Source organism: Phaenicophaeus curvirostris, chromosome 5 (assembly GCF_032191515.1).
Source record: "Phaenicophaeus curvirostris isolate KB17595 chromosome 5, BPBGC_Pcur_1.0, whole genome shotgun sequence".
Classification (NCBI taxonomy): domain Eukaryota; kingdom Metazoa; phylum Chordata; class Aves; order Cuculiformes; family Cuculidae; genus Phaenicophaeus; species Phaenicophaeus curvirostris.
The window spans coordinates 41,956,532-41,979,174 of NC_091396.1; the positions used below are offsets into that span (position 1 = coordinate 41,956,532).

General features: G+C 41.8%; 1 protein-coding gene across 1 annotated transcript in view; it reads right to left on the minus strand.

Annotated features, from left to right (window-relative positions):
* BAZ1A (bromodomain adjacent to zinc finger domain 1A) overlaps window positions 1-267 on the minus strand; it is a 65,125-nt gene extending 64,858 nt beyond the window's left edge. The window contains exon 1 of the mRNA XM_069858436.1: window positions 192-267. The gene's annotated coding sequence lies outside the window, so the exon portion shown is untranslated. The remainder of the gene's footprint in view (window positions 1-191) is intronic.
* Between the last annotated feature and the right edge of the window lie 22,376 nt (window positions 268-22,643).

Genomic DNA, 22,643 nt, shown 5'->3' on the forward strand with positions numbered 1-22,643 from the left:
GAGGAGGAGGCGGCGGCGGCGGCGGCAACGGCAGCGCCTCGCGCCCCGGCCGCGCAACGGTCTCGGCGCGGGGATCCCCGAGCTTTGTCCGCGCCGGGGTCGCCCCCGCGCGATGCGAACGGGCGGCGGGGGCAGCGCCGGCCGCTCCTCGCCCTCCTCCGCCTTCCCGGGGCTCCTTCCCCCCTTCCCACCTCTCGGCCGGCGCGACGCTTTTCTCCTCTTTCTCCTCTTTCTCCTCTGTTTCTCCTTTCTCTCCTCCGTTTCTTTCCCACCCACCCCCCCCAACACCGGCTCCTAGGAAGTTTTTGATCTACTTCTTCGAGCCCTCAATCAGGAAGCGCTGCGGGGAGGAGCCTTCCCTCGCTCTCCCCTACATCTTTATTGGCCGCTCGGTGCCTTCCAGCGTGTGTCACACAGGAAGACGGCGAGCTACATTATTAATTAATGGCTGAGACGGCGCATCCTCCATTTTCGAATTAGCAGCCGGTCCGGGCCCCGCAAGCCCCGCACCGCAGCGAACGCTGCGGTGCGGGGCTTGCGGGGCCCGGACCGGCTGCTCGCTTCTCCCACATCGAAGCCACCTCGTCCCGCAGCGATCCCCGACCTCCCTTTGCTCGTTCCTGCCGGCTTTTCCCTCCGGCGTTTGACAGTGCCAGCCCGGAGCCGCCTGTCCCTGTCACACGCCGCCAGTGCATCTCTTTTTGCACCTGGACGATGTGCCTGGGATTCCTCCTTTTCCACAGCGCCGTTCGTAATTAAAACCGGGCTGTTAATTGGTGCTCTTAAGAGCGCCAGCCAACTTGAAGACATAGAAAAACACAGAAAGTCCACATCCCAGGGCGTTCATCATAGCGAGGTCCAGCGTTTGCATGAAAAACCTACAGAATAATAGTACAAATGCCATAAAAACCCCGAGGTGAATAATACCTGAAGGCTGATAGCTAAGTAGTTGAAGTTTGCAACTTAAAACGCTGCTTCTGCAAACGAAGGTCCCATGCTGTTCCCTGCACCTGTGCACAGGTTGTTTTCTTTCCCCCTGCAAGTAAAGGCAACGCTCGGCGCTGCTGCAGCCTGTGGGGCTGCAACCTAAAAGAATGTTTACGTACAATTCATGAATTACTTTGTTTAAACAAAGTGTGATCGGGTTTTAATCAAAAGCACTGAGAAATGTTAATGCTTGCTCCTTCTGATTAAGTTTAGAAAATATGAAGCTTGAGCTACAAAACAGGTTAATTCCCGAGTCCTACCAGTTTATTTTCATTTGCCAGTTGGCTTTGCTTTCAGTTTTTAATTACTTTCTAGCAGAGGGCACAAATGCAACTTCAGTTAATGCACTTGCACGTAACATCTGGTAATTTTTAGTCCGTTGTGCATCAAAACTGTACAGTGTGCCATGGTTATGACATTTAGTGTTGCCAGCTCTTATGATTACAGTGAGATTTTGCAACACTTAGCTTTGTTTTAAGCTCTAGCTCTTCAGCAGATGTGATTAAATTGGAACCTCAAGTCTCCTTAAAAATAATTGCATTTCTAAATCTCAAGTTTGAGAGAAAACCTTGAATATGCAGACCTGAAAAGCTTACAAATTAGAAGGGCGAGAAAAGCATTGAGTTTCATATTTTCATGATTCTCATTATTTTTAAGTCAGTATCATGATGTTTGGGAACTTAGCTGTTTCTTTTTCATGCTCAGATTGTCAGCACAGCATTATTTTAGCCCTAGTTGGTATCCATGAAAAATGCATGAGTTGATAGAAGTGTGACATCAAAAGCAAATTCCCTTTCCCTTTTTGCTCTCTCTTGCCCTCTTTCTCTTTTCTTCTCACCTTTTCCTCCTCCTCTTGTTCTTCCCCCCTCATTATTCCCTCAGTGATTTTCCAGTGAACAGATCCTCACTGAGTAGTAGGGTTGCACTGTGTTTTCATGTTCTTAGGATACAGAGGAGCGGTTCATTTAGTTTTCACCTCTGAATACTGCTCTGTTCTTTCAATTCCACGAATCCAGGCTCTGGTGCTGCTTCCAATAAGGTCAGCAGGAACCAGAACAATTTTTTATGACACCAGCTAATGTCTACTAAGCAGGCATTGAGAATTCAATGGAAATTAATTTTGAGAAAACAGAAAAAAAAGGTTAATTTCCTTCCATATGAATATTTATTGCATTTTTACACTGCAATGGATTTTGCCATGATTTGGGGGTTTTAACACATCACTGAAAGTATAGTTTTGATTCAAGATGAAAGAATGGGATTATTGATGACATTCAGTGGGGTTGTTGATGTGGACTTTGCCACTAAGTGGCAAAACACAGCTGCTTTCTTTTTAAAAGATGACTTATACACTAAGAGCCATTCTAAGCTGAGCTCCCTAGCTAGGGAGGTAGCAGTTCACATTCATAACTTTAAAAATAGTTGTATTGGGAACATAAAATCTTATAAAACAGTTGGTGTCTATGTTTTACAAGGGTAGAACAGTTTCCTAGGGACAGTGTCAGCCCAGGCTTGGGGCAGCCCCCCAGGTGTTTCTTCAAAGCTTCTCACAATTTGCAATTTTTTCCATTTATTTTCACTTCCTCCCTGCTTTATCACAGATTTCTTTCCTTGTCCTATTCTGTTTCTTCCGTCTTTAAAACACCACAAACTGCTTTACACAAAGATACTCAAAAATATCTATTCAGACATTCCAAAATATCTATTCAGCTATATCTGTTACCAAATAATTCCATATGTGACTATTGTTATTCCAGAACAAGTAGAGCACATGGAATTATTTTACTAGAGTGTTGCCACTTTAAAGTCACACCTCACTTTATATTGGAATAACTGATGTTTGGCTAAATCATATGCTTGGAACCACGCAAAAGAAAACATTTTACTTAGTTTTACCTGTATTATCATGCAATTGGGAGAGTTTTTTCTGTAGAGTATGTGTAGCCACTTGCTCGCCTGCTGTTTTGTTCTTTTTATTTTCTCCCATAAGTTGCCACTTTATTCTCTCAGAGTTTGGCTGAAGTCAGAGGTAAAAATTCATCGGATTTGTTCATAAGCAACTTTCTTGGACTTCAAATGGCAGCTAGGTTCCCAACTCTAATTTTTGTAAAAAACATATGGTTGAAAAGATAAATGTGAAAAATGTACTTATTTGCGTAGATGATAGATTGCTAGCGAATTGTTCAGGCAAATGACATACTATCAATAATCTCTACCTTTTTCTCAGTTGACTGGAGCATGTGAAAAAGCAGAAGTAAAACACTTTTGATCATATATCTGTATTTAGACTTTAAACTATGTGAGCAAAGACAATGTGCTGGTTTTATCAATCCACTCCAGCTGTGGGTAACAGTTAACATTTGGTCTATTGTCTTTTACTGGCTTTAAAGCACTATGCTTGGATTTTAATAACATACTCACTTATAAATAACATGCTTCAGTCAAAAAGAAGAGATGCGCAGATGGTTTTTCACAACGCGTTTCATTTTTCTTTCATTCTAGCTCAGTTGTATTTCAACATGTTTTTAAAGCAGTTCTGTAACCACAAGGATAGGAGGGTCCTTATTCTGCATTGCTGGATGTGTTGAACGCTTGTTGCTTTCACCTGAGTCACAAGTAAAGGTAAAGAATCAATCCCTGTGGTAAGTGAATTTTTGGCATACACATATTTTTTGGTAGTTTCTTAGCAGTCTTAACCCAGGCATTCCACAGTTGCAAGTGTAGGCATAATTTTGGGGTCTGTTGCTGTCATAGCGGGCAGTAAGTCACAGCCAGAGTCTGCTTTGCTTATGGCTAAGGTTAAATAACATCCACCACAGCAAGGCCCATCCCTTAACAAGGCCCTCGGGGAGCACCAGGATGTTTCTTATATCATCAGAGTTATTCTACAGAAAAGCATTCTATCTTTTTTTTTTTTTTTCTGTTTAATAGACTTTAGACATACAGTTCTCACTGCTTGTAATGGATATTGCATGTTTAATTTCTATGCAGTACAGAAGTGAAGAAGTATGTTCCTTTAAAGTTTACCTTAGTCATATCTTTCTTTTTTCTCTCTCAGAAAAGGCTATTAAAGGTATTTTAGCTGAAAACCTTATACTAGTGGGGAGGAACTCTGACCTTGTCTACTTTGCAGCAGTGACCGTGTATGATTGGCCTCTAACCTGATTACAAAATGATAAAATGATGTTGTGAAACCACTATTCATTTCCTAATAGTATCTCTGAAACCAGCTTAAAAGTCTGAGAGGATTGGTACTGCATTTTCTTTCTCACAGGATACAGAATATTGACACTACTGTAATTTTCTGACACTAAAATATGCTGAATTTCTCATTGCTAACCAATATTTAGAATGAATGATGACTGATGAATGATTTTGAAAGAGTGATGGGGGAATTTGCTGTCTTTTGCTACCTATGCACACTGTTACTACTGGAGTGATATATGTCATTTTACAATGGATTTAAATATCCTGCACGAGCCTGCTGGAAAAACTGGATCTGAATTGATGCGATATTCTTTATGTAGTGGAATTTAAGACTCAGAACTCTCAAACTGCATAATACTAACCTACCATTTACTAAGTTTGCATTCGTCTTACTTTAATTACTTACATTGAACACCTCTCTGTCCAGTTGATGAGTACAATCAATAATTTCGAGGATGCCACTTTATGGTTTTGTTATGTGACTATATGATACCAACTTTTTTTATTACTGCTGAGATTAAACAACCTGAAACAGATCTCATGCAGTGCAGTTTCTGTTGAGGAGCACATGAAAAGAAGTCGGCCCAGTAGCTGATCTGGCTTAGTTAGTCCAAGATTACAGTGATGAGCCAATCTAAAACATATAATTCTGCTCAAATACACACCATGTTGGATTTGCACAGTGTTATTCATTTGACAAATGTGATGACTCATGACTGTGACTAGTATTCTGACTTACTTATCCATTTAGTATGAGAATCCTTTCCCCCCACCTTATTTTCATCTGTCTTGCTACTCATCTCTCATATAAGGCTTTATGAAGGATGAAGCAAATAAATGAACTATCTAGGCACTATTCCAATAGTAGATGCCAAATAAGAGCAGAGTTGAAGAAGACAGTAACTGCTGGAGCCTCAGCTTGGCTCAACAAGTACTCTGGATGTCTTCCACTTGACAACACGTGTGAGTTGTGGTATGTGCAGGTGGAACAGCCCCACCATGATGCTCCTGCATGTGCTTCAACCCTGGCCATCACTTCAGCGCAGGTAGATGAGGGCCGGAGTAAAGCAGTAGCATATCCTGGCTACAAAATGAGCTGCAGTTTTGATTTCATGCTTTTGCAGGACACTGCTTTTCTATAACTGCTTGTATTAACTGGGTGCTGGCAGTCATCCAAGCCAGGTGTGCTGAGTCCTAAAGCTGGAGAGGAGTCCACCATACTACATCATGGCCACAGAATGTATTCCTTAGGGGAATACTATATTCAAGGGAGATCCTCCAAAAGGAGACTCCTGAGGCACAGCCTACATGATAATTCTCCCTCCTCCCACAGATCCAAGGATAGGCATGTATTACGTGGAAGCTGCAGTCCCAGAATGCCTCATGTTCAGGGCCTCACACCCAAAAGGAAGTGAGATACTGACAGAATTTCTACATTTCTTAAGAGTCAGGCACTCATAAATGTGTTTGTAAAGCATGCGCGTAGAGCAGAACTAAAGTAAAAACAACTTAAGAGCTGGTAAATCCTTTGTGTGCTTTGGAAGACTTGAGACAGCTAGGAAGTTAGTAAGAATGTTACCATACAGTTGCCAAGCATTCAAAGGAAGGAAGAAAATGTAAACCTTTTTGATACTGGTACCAGTTTAGCACAACAAGTGAGAAAATTTAATTGTTAAAAATTCAGCATTTGAATTAGGAACTGAAAATTATTTCAGTGTAATTTCCAGTCATCCAAGACATTCCAATACAAAAAGAAAAGGCAAGACTTTGCAATCCTAAGACCACATTCAGACATGGAAGTTGTAGTACCTGAGACCTTACTCAGTGTGAGCGTCACAGCATGGCCATAGATATAATGTTATCAGAATTCTTACATCCACAGAGTTTATTGTTCTATAGTAAGATTTTCTAGTGATGCAGTTTGTGGTTATGCATCTCCATATGCAACCATATTTAAGGTTTAATTGGTATAAATAGTTCAGGCTAAAATCCTTTTTAGAAGTTTGTACCCTAGTTATCATAATTACAGAATATTGTAAAGAATTGTGTGTAAATTTGGGTTTACAGGCAGTGACACTTAAAACACCATATTGACCGTCCCATTATCCCCCAGAAATCAGGAAATTAGTTTTAACTGGAAGCCTTCTTTTTAGGGGAAAAAAAGGTCACCTACAGCTCTGTCTGGTCCCTAATAGATACAATGGGTTAGACCCCACCTTTAAAAAGAGCTTTGTTACACTCAGTGCCACTAACTCACCTGAGGTTCAATGACAGAAATGCAACTAATAATGAGAAAAGGAGAAAGCGTGCAAGGTTGTTATTTTATGCTTTATTTTGATAAGTACCCCCTCTAAAGTTAGTACCAAGAATAAAGATTTAAAAGGTCAGATCAGGTTTAAAACTGCCCATGCCTTCCCATCACTGCCCTGAAGTACCTTGATTTTTGTTTTCTTATGCCTGTGAGTGGCTGTGTAGTGCCTCTGTGACAAAACTAAAGTTCAGTGAGAGAATTTCCTGCTTCATAGATAGGTTTTTAACCATGCAATGACCTCAATTCTCCATTTCTTACCTGTTACACAACTGAGAGTTTAGCCGCAAAAGGAGTTGCATCCTCAGCATTATCTAGTACTTGTGCATATTGCATGCATACGTGCATGGATAAAAATGTTTAAAACTCTTCTGCCCCGCCCCCCCCGCCCCGAAATAATACTTCATTCACACAGTCTGAAGGAATCTCCTGGCAGGAAGACAAAACTGGGAGGAGGAAGGGGAAAGGTACGCCAGGAAGCACAGCTCCGGTCTGCACCGATGGTCAGGCTCTTGATGACTTCCACAACAGCCCCATAGCTACAGCCCACCTAAGAAGCCAACACAGACGAATTCTTAATATGCACATAAAACCTGGTTACAAAAATGTGGTGCCGTTTCAAATGACTTTACAGAGGCAAACAGAAGTGGTGATCTGCTGGCTGGCTCAGTGCAACCATGTGAACGAGTGAACATTGCTGGGGATGTCTTATTGCTGCCGTCAATTTGTACCTTGGCATTATGCTGACGCTGCCACCCTGGCCAGCAGCAGCTCCATAGGCTGGACTGTCAGTGGGACCTGGACAGTTTGCTGCTGTTGAAAACACTTCTGGGAACTGCGCGTCTTGTGATGAGTCTGCTGGCAGCCAGGGTCACTCCTGCACCAGCCACTTCTTGACAATCAGGGCGCTGCCACCTTGCCCAGTGACGGTGGCACCTTCCAGGCACAGCTCCTGGCTTCCCTTAGGAAGGCCTGGGCGTCAGGCTGTTCTCGTGCCCCTCCTTGCCCCTTCACGTCTGCCCAAAGCAGCGCTGGCGCGGGGACCGGGACATCCTAGCACGAGGAAGAAATTCTTCGCTCTGAGGGCGGTGAGGCCCTGGCCCAGGCTGCCCAGGGAAGCTGTGGCTGCCCCACCCCTGGAGGTGTTCAGGACCAGGTTGGACGGGGCTTTGAGCAGCCTGGGCTGGCGGGCGGTGTCCCTGCCCGCGACAGGAGGGCCGGAACTGGATGTGTCCGCGATCCCTCCCGCGGTTCCGCGCCCGCCGACACCCGCCCCGGCCTCACCGCGCCCACGGGCGCTGCCGGGGCGCCCCCTGGCGGCGGCGGCGCGCGGGGGGGGCGGCTGCGCGCGCGCGGCACGTGGCGCTGGCGGCGGGCGGGGCGGTGCTGGGAGCGCGGGAGCCGCGAGGCCGCGGGGGCGCGGGCGGCGGGCGGGGCTGGCGGGGCCGCGCCGGGCCGGCATCGGGCAGCGTGAGCGGGAAGGTGCTCGGGAGTTTGCGAGGCCCTTCTGCCGGGAGGCGTGAATGTACTCGGCTCCAGTGGGGGTCGAGCAACAGCATGCTGCTGGCAATGATGTGGGCTTTGTTTCTTCAGTTAAACCAGAATCATAGAGTAGTTCGGGTTGGAAGGGACCTTAAAGCCCAACCAGTTGCAGCCCCCCTGCCGTGGGCAGGGACACCTCCCACCAGACCAGGCGGCCCAAGGCCCCATCCAGCCTGGCCTTGAACACCTCCAGGGATGGGGCAGCCGCAGCTTCTCTGGGCAACGCGTGCCAGAGCCTCACCGCCCTCAGTGTGAAGAAATTCCTCCTTAAGGCTAGTCTAAATCTGCCCCTTTCCAGTTAATACCCACTGCCCCCAGTCCTGTCACTACAAGCCTTTGGAAACAGTCCCTCCCCACCTTCCTCGTAGCCCCTTCAGGTACTGGAAGATCTCTATCAGGTCTCCTCAGAGCTTTCTCTTCTCCAGGCTGAACAACCCCAACTCTCTCAGCCTATCAAGAATTAATCGATAGAACTAGTCTTTCTTATTTCCGTGGTGTCTAGCCCTTGTGCATGTGACCATCCTGCCTTACAAAGTTGAGTCTGTCCCTTCTGTTCCTTTTTTTTATAAACTATCAGTTCATAAGTATTTAGAGAAGGATAGCCCCTGTAAATCTTTATGGTTTCAGTGTTAGGGAGCGCAGGATGAAACTTTCCTCACTCCTCCTTTCTTTATCATAGTCTACTCCTATATCCTTGTCTTGGATGTATCGTGAGCTTCGCATGCAGACCAGACCATGGTCTTCTCTAACTAGAGTTACTTTTGGCAGCAGTTTAGCGTCTGTGGTGTGAACTGTCAGGTGGACACACTGAGAAACAAGGTGTAAATGTTATATTAGCACATTAACACGGGGTTTTAAAGGTATTTGGTTAAGTAGGCGGAAAATGTACTCTAGATGAGCTAGCACAGGCTTTGTGCATAGACTAATCTTAGCATTGTTTGGAATTACGTTCCTTTTGTCTAGAGTTTGCCTGTGCAAGAACTCTGCCTAATTCTCTATCAGATGACTACTGTAAGTATATGCCTGTCCCACAAAAGGGAGATTTGCCTTGAAGCATCTGAAATACGTGATACAATATGCTTTCCTCATAAAGTATTACTAAAGCTTGAAATCCAGCCCTGACAGCCAACTTACACGCTGTTTTCTCTACATTTAAATGTAACTTATTAATTCCTTTTTAATAGTGACAGTTGTGTATTTCAAGACCAATATTTTCCCCATTTGAATATGTTCCAAAGCCTTTGCAAAAGGACCATGAGAGGAAAAGCACATTAGTGTGCTTGAACTTCTAAGGAAGTTGAAGGTAGACTGAGCAGTAAGATGAAAAAGTATCCAGAAGGAATGTTGCCCCCATAAGTTCAATCATACTAAAATTACTCTTTAGCTCATTGTGAAATCTAGGTTTTTTTTCTAATAACAACAATATGGATGAATATGATATGCAAATTTTCTGAAAGAGCAAGTGAATACACACACACAACCCCATTGTGGGCAGGATCTGTAGTGATTCAGTGGTGCCTGGTATGTCAAAACACTTGAGCAGCTGAGAGACTGGAACCCAAAGCAAGGATGCAGCACCTGGGAAAGTGATTAAGGTAAAATGAAAAACGCTTACATGTGTCCTATTGTAGCTGCTATTTAAATAATCCTATCTGAACTTAACCATTGTACTAAAAAAAATAATCTAGTCTTGCAGGTTACTTGCGCTTATGCAACTTGAAAACAAAATCTATCAGTTGAGCCAGTTCCTTGGCACTACTCCAACAGTTCAAAACAGGTCTAGAGCCAGCTCAACCACCTCGACCATAACTATTTTCACTTCTCCAGGAACAGCTCTGCAGGGCATAGACCCGCTGAGATAGCCTATGCTTCCCTACTTCTGAACTCTGACTTCCAGAACATATGCGAAGAAACAAATGGCCTGGGCAGCAGGTACCGTCTCCGCAGTGCCTCTCTGCCTCAGGACTGCTCCCCCTGGGTTACAGGCAGCTGATTAATTCATTAAAGGACAAAACAAACCCCAAGACAGTTAAACAAGGTGTTCACTGTACTTTTCCTCTTTTTTCCCCTACTATTACTGATAGGCTTCAGGCACGTTTGCTTTTCCTTGGTCTCCAGTGAATCAGGCCAGGTATCATATTGGAGTTCCTGATGTTTGTTTCATACAAACACACTCTGAAGCTTCTGTCTGATGAGGAAGTAATGAGAACTTGTGGAGTAATAAAGAAGAGTCAGCATTTTAATATGCTGAAAAGTTTTAATAATCAACATCAGAAGTTTTTTATCTGTTGACAGTTATATACTTGATGGCTGGCTGACCTACTGGTTCTTCTTTCAGGATAACCTATGAAATGATAACTGGAAATGTTGAGGTAGCAGCTCTCCAAAACAATGTGTTAAATATGAAGAAGGCCCAAGCAAGAAGGGTCCAGGTAGTACATGTGATTTTCCCAGGCTGATGTGAATGAATTAAGAGCAAAGGCACTGCCTCTAGGAACAAAAATAAAAAGTCAGCCCCAAAGCAAGGCAGAACAAAAAATCAACCCTCTGCCTAGCAGCTGCCTGGAGCAAAGGGACAGAAATTTTGTTCCTGTTGCCTAGAGTCATGTTAAACCTTTGCCGTTTTACAACAAGCTACGAACCCTGGGGCTGACTGGGTATTAGACTGTGTGAGAAAGAAGTAAAAAGAGAGAGAAAGAGCCCTTTGGGGCACTGAATGGGCCTGAGGGCCAGGCACGGGATTTGGGAAATTGCTTACTGTGCATTTATTTGCAGAGACTTTAGAGGAAGGACTAGAGCTGGTACTACCCCTTTGTCCTCCTGATAGACACAGTAATTCGAAGACTCCAACAATAAATTCTAAAGCCAGAAAGAAAATGTGTTTTTTTCCCCTTTCATCACAATCAATGGTTTAGAAGGAGACACACTCAATGTGCACCTAAGAGATAGTTGATATCAGTTACAAGGAAAAGAGGACTTCACACCCTCAAACTAAACTAATTTGGTTGCCAGTACAGTAAGCAGCCTAAATAGTGCAGAGATAGGTTTGTAGTCATTTAAAGTGTAGTAGGTAACACATAAAAAAAACTTTATCTAGGGACACCATAAACTTTCAGGCCTGGCTTAGCAAAATGAAGTGGTGGCTAAGGTTCTCAAAATGTGTGAGTAGTCTCTTTCCAAGTTTGACTGAAAGGGGTACAGAACAAGGACACCCGAGAAAGATGTTGATTTTGGCCCATTTAAAGCTGGATCACAGGGCCAAGTGATTATCATGTCCTGTCATCTGTATCTCCAGGTGCATGAAACCCTTTTGCTAAGAAGGGTTTTTGTCAGTACCATATTTTGGAAGGTCAGGCGGCAATAGCAGTAAAGATATGACGGCCAAAACAATTAAAAGGCAGCAGAGGTACCTGTTTGAATGTACTCTTCTAATACTTTCATTGTTTCGGTGCTCACCTTCTCCTAACTTGCTGCACCTCCTTATCGCTTCATGTGAACTTTGCCTTGTGAAAAGATAAGAAAAAGATTATGCACCAAATGATTCAGGTGACTCTCCATTCTGACACTGTGCAATGAAAGTGGTATGTAAATGTTATCTCTAAAAGATGAATTTCACCTTGCTTTTCACCACTTCATTTTAAAAATATTAGATTTATAACATTTCTGTTGATGTTGCCCTCTTCAGCTTGTTGGTTTTTTTGTACATTTTTGGACATGTTACAGCTTCCTAGAATTTCTAGTTCTAGAGTAATTTAGATAATTAGGAAAAGTAAGTTTCTCATATTACTTTAAGGGCATTAGTGCATTCTTATCAATCAGAAACACAGCTCAGCATTGGGCTGTCATATCCAGTTCTACAGCAGCAGTGCATATCAAAAGTTTGCTTGCTCTGATGTTATAACAAGTTTTCGGGGAAGAAACAAGTCGCAGTTACTTGGGGTATTTATAGAATTTAAGAATGCTTTTAAGTAACTTGTAATGGCAGATGCCATTGGGTACTCTGTCATAAGTGGTTTTCTTATTCATACTAAGTAATGCATATTATGGTATGTTTCAAGCTAGGCCCACATTAAACTTTGTAGAAAAAATAAAGACCACATCTGTATTACTGTATAAATTCCATTTGATTTTGTTAATGTCACTTCTTATTTTAATTTTGTTTTGAATACAGCTCTTCAGGGGTTTTAGCCATCAATCTGCTATTATAACATGATTGGATGGGGCCTTGGGCAGCCTGGTCTGGTGGGAGGTGTCCCTGCCTATGGCCCATGGCAGGGGGGTTGGAGCTGGATGATCTTTAAAGTCCCTTCCAACTCAAATTATTCTATGACTCTCTGACTTAAGTGGATAATGTTTAGAGCTCTAACACAAGTACTGATTGCACTCACTGAACAGTGTTACCATGGGGTAGAAAACTTGTTACAACAGGACTAACCTTTGAATGGCTTGGGCATGAAGCCATGGAGTGAGGTTCCTGCTTTTCCAAGGGCTGGCCCTTTTCTCCTTTTCACAGGAGTCTACCACCCCCCGCCTGTACTACACAGCCTCTCCCTAGAGGTGCATTCTCTTCCCCCAGGGTTCATGGCTGCTGGCCCAGCAAACAGGGAGACGGCTACAGCACGTCCTGGCTTGGGTTAGAGGAGCAAGAAGGACTTGGAGGAACTGGAACTCAGAACGACTGGGATACCAGTTTTGGGATCTAAACAAGCTCCCACTGAAGGATCCCAGGTGTGGAGATAACAGTTGGCAACGCATGGGAAAGACAGAATTAGGAATTATTGACCTGGAAGTGATAGGTCAATTCACAACACCATTAAGTCTTCCTAGAACAGAACCAGGCCACGTTCTAATAAAAATTGTCAGATTGGACCAGACATAATGTTTCATTCAGGCTTCTCCAGGCTAGAAAGCCCAAATCCCTTGGAAATAATGATGGCTTTTCACACTACGCATCTGAGGCTCCTAGCACTTTCCTACGAGAGTTTTTACCTTCTTTCAAACAACACGTTTCTGTTCTGTATGCTCCAGTGCCACTTACCGTCCCTGACCTTACCTTTGCTTCCAGCCCTGATCCCTTCCAACTGCTGCTCTTGATCATCTGGTCTTAAATGTCCCTTTTAACATGTATACTCAGCTGCCAGCTTGCTTTTCTTTTTCTGGAATGGCTGTGGTTATTGATTTTTCAAAGGTAATGACAAGTAACAAGGGATTTCACAGCTGTTTAAAAACTAAGAACTTAAAGTTGGAACTTCAGGGGCATGTAGATAAAAATATTTACAGTTGTTGTTAAATAAGTTAAAAGGTAGGTCACTATTTCTCCTCTTTCCTGTGCCATGTAACATCATGTGTGAGGATTTTCCCATTGTCAGTTACATAGCTGCCTTAATTAGCACTTCTCTCCTGTCTCATAAAAGCCAAAGAAACTGGACTGGGAGCTTCTCACATATTCTCAATTGAGGCCTCTGGTCCAAACTCCATCTTAAGTAATGTTAGTATGATCTTCACTGGGGAGATGAAGTTCTGCTGATTTCTGAATGGGTTTTTGCCCTTGGTGGTTTTTTGGTTGTTTTTCGGTCTGTTATTTTTTTGTTTTGTTTTGTTTTAATACTTTTATGTAGAACTAAGCAGATAAGTCTCTGCATGGTATGACTTAACATGCTACTTGAGTCACTCCAGCTTTGTTGAAGGACTGAATTGACACTCGCCTTAGTTTACAGCTCTTTACATAGCTTGACCACAATCATTCTACAGACTCAGAACTCAACAACCTGTCCCTTTTCCTGTCAACACAGCATTTCTCTAAAGAACACTGTTGACCAAACAAATACCTGCAGAGAGGATGATGCTGCTATTGCATGCGTAGTTTTTTTAAGAAGTTGATCATCTGCTGAGGTGATGAGAATTCAGGGAATTCTGTACTATAAATACAGAGCTGTTTATAGTATATATATGGTTTGCTTTTAGACAAAGTTAGCACTTAGAAGACTTCAGCATATGGAGACAAGCATAAACAGGAGAGGTTTAGTTCTGTCCTAGTGAATTATGAACCAGATAGAGAGTCTGGGGATCCTGAGGATTATTTCTGAAGAGTTGAGTATTTGAGTCCTACACCATTCATAAATGGCCTAAGGAAATTAGAGACTGAAAGAAGAAAAGTCAGATTCTGGTGACAAAGGACATTTTTATATTGCTGCTAGCCTACAGTTTTCAGTTATTGCATTAAATTATTCTTGATGCGTATCATATTAAGCGTGGCTTATTCAGGTGTTTCTCTAGGGCAGTGAGTGTTTTGTTTCGGCAAAGTGTAAGGGTTACCAAGAGTGGCTCGCAGTGAGTGATAATTCAGTACAGAAATACAGATTTCATTCAGAGGAAACTATTTTTAAGATGTGTCACCACCAGCAGAACAGACTTTGTTTGGTATAAGCTAATTATTAATAGATTTCTGATGTAAGGCATGGTATAGGTCTGAATGTGATTAAGTTAGCAGGAATTCTGCCACTCTCCAATGACAATGGCTTTGAGTTTTGAACTTAAAAATAGCAAGAGAGTGGCTACTCTGAATAATTCAACTAAAACATGAGAAAATGGTAAATGGAAAGAGCAGACCTCAGCATGAGTGAGTTGTTAAGATCTAGTTATTATGCAAAGACTGAGAAGCTTAAAATATCCCTAATGTGGCAGTTTACGATTATCAGCCTTTTGAGTACTTTATTTCTAATTGATGGCATGATCAACATCTAAATATAAAGGCAGCCTATATTACTAATAATACTGCTTTAGCTATTAGTAATATTATCAGCCCTGGCAGAATCCCTAAACCTATTTTTCATTATATTAGTACAGGAATCATTTGTTTCTCATCTGTTACTTTGAAACATATTGATCTTTCAGTCTACATGTGTTTTTACTTGTTTGTGATCTTATCTTATTCAAATTTCAGAATCACACGATTCACCACTAAGGTAAAGAATGCAAAATTATCCATCCAGTTTGGTTTCAGACAGACAAATGCAACTTCACACAAACAAAGGGGGTTGTATCCAAGCATCATTTGCCTGTGTTCTTAATATTTTAGTACTCTGTGGAAGAAAGCAAGTTGGGTAAGAATTTGTTTTGACTTCATATCCAGTCCATTTTCCGGTTTCTCTAGTCTCCAAAGCCAAGAATCCAGTCTAAAGATGCCAGAGAGCTTCAGAATGCTCAAGGCAAGGCAGTGCCACACTTGCTTTCAATCTTTGTTGTCATACTTTGGAATAAAATAAAGGTTTCGCTGCAGATAAAAAGAAAAACATGTCTGAGGTGTTACCTTAATCTTCTACACCTATTCCATATATGATTTATGCTCAGAAGAAGGAACCTTGTTTGGAGCTGGTTAGATCTGTTTTTTATGCTGAAACAAGCTCTGAGCTTCAAGTGTTTCATTCAGAGCGCTCTGCTTTGACAAACTTTCAGCAATCGGAGCTGAGGCCAAGCTTCCCAAAAACAGGAGACTGCACTGGCCAGGTGTCCACTCTCTGACCCACTGGCAAATGGTTTGTGGAAACTCAGCATCCCAAGCATTCATCTCAATACACAACCTACTCAAAGAACAATTCATGACTTCCAGGAAAAACTCAGGCCTCAGATGTGTGGATGTTGCCATGTGATAATGCCTCTTCTCCCAAGTGACAGGGGAAAGGACAAGGGGGAATGGCCTCAAGCTGCGTCAGGGAGGTTCAGACTGGATATCAGAAAAAAACTTTTCACAGAAAGGGTCACTGGGCACTGGCAGGGAGGTGGTTGAGTCACCATCCCTGGAGGTATTTCAGAGACGGGTGGACGAGGTACTCAGGGACATGGTTTAGGGGCAGATAGGAATGGTTGGACTCGATGATCCCAGAGGTCTTTTCCAACCTGGTGATTCTATGACTGGTGGGTTGCTCTTGCCATCGTGTAGGAACTGGGGTCAGCTTTGTAGAAAGCAGGCTCTTCGTTCTTGGTTATTAAACTGGCAGCTCGAAAGCAAGTCTCCTTGCAGCCCCGGAAACTTCCACATGAGAGTTAGCAAGCCTAAACTACAACCCTCTGAAGGACTCCACTTCCTAGCTAAGTAAAATCCTATTTAATTCCTTGTCTTTTGGTGTGATTTTGTTTTGGAGTGACTTGTTTGTTCCCACCAGTATCAGGGAGGACAGGATCTGACTTTTTGAACAATTTTTGTCTGTCCCCAGCAGGACTTGAAACTTCTTGCCCATGTTATGCAAGGCTCTCCTGCCCTACCTGTGACAGAACGGTTTGGCAAGATCTGCCACCACCTTTCTTTACAGACAGGGCCACTCTTTCAGTCCTGAATGAATGGGAAGTGTTTGCCAATTTGTGCTTTATTTTAATTTCCTCTGCACAGATCTGGAGAGTGTTTGCCTATAAATACCTGCTTATAGGGTGTTTGTGGAAACCACTGTTTTCTCCAGGGATTAAATCATGTTTTCAAGTCACATCTTGCCATGGAAACAGACAGATAATGAAGGATCTGAACTGGATTTCTCTGCATCAACTTCTCGGTCCTTCATTCAACCAAGTGGCAAACCCTCATTACAAAATAAAGGCTGCAATCCAAAATTATGGTTACAGTAAAAGTAAGATCCCCAAAGTAAAGAGGTCGAGTTTAATAGAGATAAGCAATCTTTTACAAATCAAAATAAGTAGTGCAGTGGTACCTACCAAATGTGATGAGGAAATTTTCACGTCTTTATATAAAAGGTTTTCCAGGCAATTCGGAATGCATTTCAGATTGGCCTATGAATTAAAACAGGAACTAGAATGTGTGGCTGAATTCTGATTCAGTCTTTGCAATTCCAGACATCATAGAATCATGTTCAAGTTATTATTCAAAGCAATGGAATATGCATTTTAAAGTGAACTTAATCTTGCACAGATTTTGCACAACATAATTTGGAAATGCAACACCTTAATCTGTTACAGTGTTCAAAAAACTATTGGAAATTAAAGGCTATGATCCTGCAAATATCACCATTAACTTTAATAAAACTACCAGCATGCTATTAGGGGCTACTAAATACCAAGAGCTAATAAATAAAAGTTTTCTTAAAAGTTTTTGCTTAACCAGTATGAAACTATGTCAGCATTAACAATACAATTGTTCAGATTTTTCAGGATACTGTTAAAATTATCATGAATTCCTGAATATATAGATCAATCAAGATAACTAGTCAAAAAAATGAGCCTTTTGGGAAAGACCAGACCTTTCTTTGACAATATACCACACTGAAATGCCTAGAACCCCTGCAATGGATGTAAAAGATTTACCATGGAACATCTCTCTGTGCTCTTGATCAGAACAAGAGACAGAGTATTCCCCAAAAATTCACCATGTGTTTGACAGCCCTTATTGAAGACCGAAGAAAGACTAAAAATCTGAGTTTGTCCAGGCAGAGCACATAGTTTCTGTCAGCTTTAGTAAACCTTGTAGTAAGTCTCATCATAGAATTTAAAAGATTATTTAAGAAACTTAATCTTTAATAGTAATTTATAGTACTGTCATTCCTGGGTAGGAATTATGAATTGCTTGGTCTGGTTAATATATGTTGGCTACCTGGAAAGCATTGTGGAAATCAGAGAGAACGTCAGTAGAGAAATAAGTTTCTTATCTTTTGCTTTGCTTAGTTAGCCCTTCTTCCTCTTTTGTGCAAAAGAGTAGTGGTAGCATTTCTTTCCTTACACTTATTATTCCATGGAATTATTATTTTGTTTCTGATCATCATTCAGCCCGGTTTGTCCCTTGCCCATGATGCTGGCCCAGTAAAGTGTGTGGTAGGAGCATTCTGCCATAATGTGAGGAAAAAAAAGCTGTAGAAGGACTATCTAAGTGAAAATGTTTGAAAGTCAAAGGGAGGGCACGTGTTTGACTTCACAAAAGAAAATGCTGGCTTCTTTTGCAATGTTGGTTACACAATCACATAAGGTTTTATTTTTAAAAGCAAGTAAAAAAATTACAGTGCATCAGCTCCTCGACTGGTGTAAATCAACGTGCTTTTATTGACTTTGATGGAGCTATGTCGATTTATACCAGATGAGGATTTGGCCCACTATACGGAGATATTTTTATTTCTCTTCTCACTCTATCAGTTAAGGAAAGGGTAATAATCAGCAAGCTGGAAGCAATTACGTGTGTGTGAGGAGGGGGTAGTTTCATAATAGCTAACTTGATATTATTTCCTGTAAAATGCATCAGGAGAATACAGCCTGGAGCCTGCTGACCAGTTTGTTTTGCAAAGAAATATTTGTTCAAATCTGTTTATAATAATTTGTTAAATGATGGGCAGACTTGGCTCAAGCACTTGCCTTCCCCTGCCTGACACCAGCGGTGGCAGTTCTGGTGCCGACCAGGGCACCGAGTGGCAGCTGGAAAGACTCAGGCAAAATTTGGCTTTCACTTGCATCTACGTAAATCTGGAGTGATTGTACCAAAAATTAATAGAAATATTCTTTATTTACAACAGTGTGCCTAAAACCAAAATTTGGCAGAGTTTTCAGCTGAGCATTTATAACCCATTTCTGGCAGCAAATAAGAATGGGGGAGGGGAAGATTATTCATTGCAGATGCTTTGTAAGATTAACAGAGGCTTTCTGGTGACAATAAAGTCTACTAACATAGTCATTTTTGGAAAATGTTCTTTTAAAATGTGATTTGGGGGAGTTTTCTGTCATCCTTTAATTCTTGGAGCATTTCACGGTAGTAAAAATGCTAATTGAGGCCTCAGGTGAAATTATCTGTATTGCTCTTTTTTTTTTTTCTGGCAGGGGACGTGAGTCCTGAGCTGTGATACCAGGCGAACTAAAGCAACTGATGGTAAGCTCGGATTTCTAAGAAATCATCTTGGATAAATGTGTTTCACAAGGTTCAGGTTTAATTATTGCTAAGCAGCCACACGTTGGTAAGGGAGCTGAAAACAAGCTAGTCACAACTGAAATAAATTGAAAGGTGTACCAAATTATTTTTAAGCTATAGTGCAGATTATTCCAAAGTACCAGCACTATTAACACTAAAGTATTCCAACCAGCTTTTGCAAGATAGCTCAATCCTCATCTCCTATCTTTGCTCTCAAGGGTGATTTAAACATGTTTTTGTAATATTTTTAACTCATTAATATCATTAAAATTACTTCATGCCCTGTTAAGAGTGGATGCAGATATACTAGGCTAATGGTGCTTCTGTCACTGTAGCCTGTACCCATATGGCTGCTTCTTGCTGAACTGATCTACAGTTAAATTAATCCCAAAACATCAGGTAGGTGAGCCCTCAGGCATTAGCAGACAACTCATAATAGACTGGAGAATATGCGGCTCAGAATTTATTCTAGAAAGATGCATAAATGCAGTTCTTGCCACATGGAGTTGTGCAGCCCTTCTTCCCCACACCTGCCCACTCCAACCCTCCTTGCTGCCTGTCCCTGGGAAAGGTCAGGTCGCCTGTCTATCACAGTCTTGTCTTTGATTTGCGGTATATGTGTGTCCATCGCTTCCTGAATCCTTTTGAAGCGAGGAACAACAAACAACCTTCCAAGGAAAGAGTGTGTTTGCTTATTTGGGGATTCTTTTTTTTCACAGCTGAAATACAACCTCCTTAAAACCAACATAAGATAAGGTGCCATTACGGATAAGGCAGGTGACAGGATTCTGACAATGAATTTAAATCCACTTTCCTGTAGTGAATATGTAACGTTAGGTATAAACTGCTAGTTCTTTTATTCTGCACATTATTACAATGCATCTTTCACTCATTTTGTTACGCAGCTTTTCAGCTATTTATGGAAATTCATGGTGTGGTTTTTCCCAGTAAGGTTCAAATTATTGTTCTGTTCTGCACTGGAAAAGACAACTGCAGGGTCATTATCATCTTTTCTAGTGAGAACACAGTACTGAAAAACAAGTGCAGTGTTGTAACAAATGCAGTATTGTAACCAGCACTACCTCTTGACACTTATGTGAATTGTATAAAAGAATTACTCTTTTTTATAAATATATACACCCAGATCCCTTTTACTATTTAATATAATGCACAAAACAGAACTGCTTACAGACAGTATTCCTTGAATCAATATCACAAAATCAATTCACACCAAAAATAATTTAAGAAGGATGAGAAAATTTTGAACATGACACATCAGTGAAATGAAGATGGGCTCTTCTAATTATTTTTCTGCTTAGGTTTTAGTTCTTTACAGAAAAAAAATGACAAAAGATCATTTTCAGATCTGGTGTGTGCTGTGAAGATGATGTCCCAGTTAATTTTGATGAGGACAGAGATTATGACTGAAGTCAGGAATACACAGAAGATTAAATCCTAAACCGTAACCCTGTTTTCGTAGAAATGTATTAAGGAAACAAAGCAGAATGACATACCTAAACCAAACCATTTCTAAGTAGGCATCTGTCAGATTTTTCCATGAGATGTAGGCAGTTTAAGATGTGCTGTGACAATATTTGAGGTTGTTACACTTTAGTATTGTTCAGCTTTCAGGTCAAGTGTGGTCCAAAGACTGAAGATTAATTTCAGGGACAAGCTGAGAAGTACCCAGGGAAAAGGTTAATATTACAGTAACTACCAGTTCATACGTGCCAGCTAATCTTTAACTTGAGAAAACATTGGACAAGGTTATCATTAAACCAAGTGAAGCTTGGACGTATGAATGAATTTGAGTTTGGTGTCAAACTACAGAGAGAATGAGGTATTACACCAATATCTGATCCTGTGCATACTGCTGGAGTTAGTCCATAGCACAGCAGAACTTCAGGCTGTAAGCATGAATTCTCATAGGCAATGTTTGTGGGATGGGGTGTATCTCTGTATGGTCTTGATTGGGGACTGAGATAATCCTGTCGCTAGACAGACCTGAAGTCTGCTGAGAGATCTTGAAAGGCACCTCTTGGGGTCCAACAGGAACCAGCGCTAATCACTTGCTGTTTTATTCATTCATTGTTACTCGGGCACAGGAGGGGAAAGACCCAAGTACCAATTGAAACTCTGGCCAGGCAGGACGAGGACAAAAAATGACAAACTACCACAAGTTCCCTTCCAAGTGCTCTAGCTTGATCTGAGAAGAAATATCAATCACATCTCTATTATCTGAAATAGAGCTCAGCTATTCCAAGGTACATATTTAAGGTTCTGGAAGCCTCCTAAGTTTTTTTGTGGGTTGTTTTGGGGTTTGGGTTTTTTTGGCTTTGTTTTTGCCTTTTTTATTTTTCCTGTTACATGTGTAATTAACTAGTTTACCCAGTGGAAATAAATCTTTGGAAGCAAGAAGCACGTACTTCATTTTAATCATCATGTTTCCATAGATATTATGAAGATTGGAAAAAATAGGGCTGTAAGGGATCTCTGAAGGTCATCTAATGTGTCCTCCATTGTAAGGCAGGTTAAATAGCAGAGATCAAATTGCTGGAGTATCTTCCCTCACATTATCCATTTCTAGTGTGCAGCCTGTGTCTGACTCCACTGCAAGGTTTTACAAAAGAATTGGTATGGGACTTAAAGCTCCCCACGGAAGAAATGAAACAGGATTGGAAATAACAGAATGACTTCTAAAGTGCTGTTACTCAGCTTGGCCTCCAATTGAGTATCAGTTTAGTAGAGCTGTTAATTAAAAAAACCCTTAATTTGATTACCCTGGTTAGTCCTTAAATTTAAGGAGCTAGCGTCAAGGCCCACAGAGCCTGGGACCAGCTACTGTCTAATTACTAGGCTGGGATTTTTTAATTACTACAGATCAGAGTATTGGGGGGAAAACTGTCATGATTCAGAATTCAGAAACCACATCCTCACTTATTTTCTGGCCATCCCACTCAGCCTCTGAGAGGGAGAGTTGGGAGTGTAGTAAGTGGAAGCAGACAACCACATCCCTAATCTGCTGTCATCCTCAGACAACAAAATTTCCGAAGTGTCTTCTGCTTAACTAAGAGAAGTGATGAAAACAAAGAGGATGTAAAATAACCTCACTCATTAACAGGTGCCTTCACTTGTCGTTGGCCTTTTGCCTACAGGCAATTTCCACTGGCTCTTTAGCAAATTTCTGCCGTGTCCCCACTTGAAAACTCAAGATAAATCAGCCAAAGGCATGGAGACAACCTGAACAATTTAAGCCTTCTTAAATCCCACATCGATCCTTTTATTTGGGAGTGAAGAGTCTGCAGAGCTCTGATGGATTTCCCCTTCTGAATGTCACCTTTGTTCATAAAGGTTTAAGGTACTGTAGTAGTGAAAAGTTACTCTCCGTTTTCCAGGTAGTAGAGCAGGATTCAGGCATTTGTGAGGGACGTCCTCATTTACAGCTTGATGCCTCAGCACAAGCTCATCTTTATTATTGGCTTAAGCTGAAACTGGGCTGTGAATGGGAAGGGGTGAGGAGTGGTACCCAATCAGGTAAGTTCTGAAGAGAAGAGCAGCAAGTTGGTTGTGTGAATGCATTAAACTGCCTACCTAGATTTGGCCAAGGGTGCCTGCCCAAGTTTTTGGTTCATTATAAGCAGACCTTAATAGCATCAATCTAAGGCTGTTTGGTTTGTAACGGAAACCTCCATCCTGGGATTGAATGCA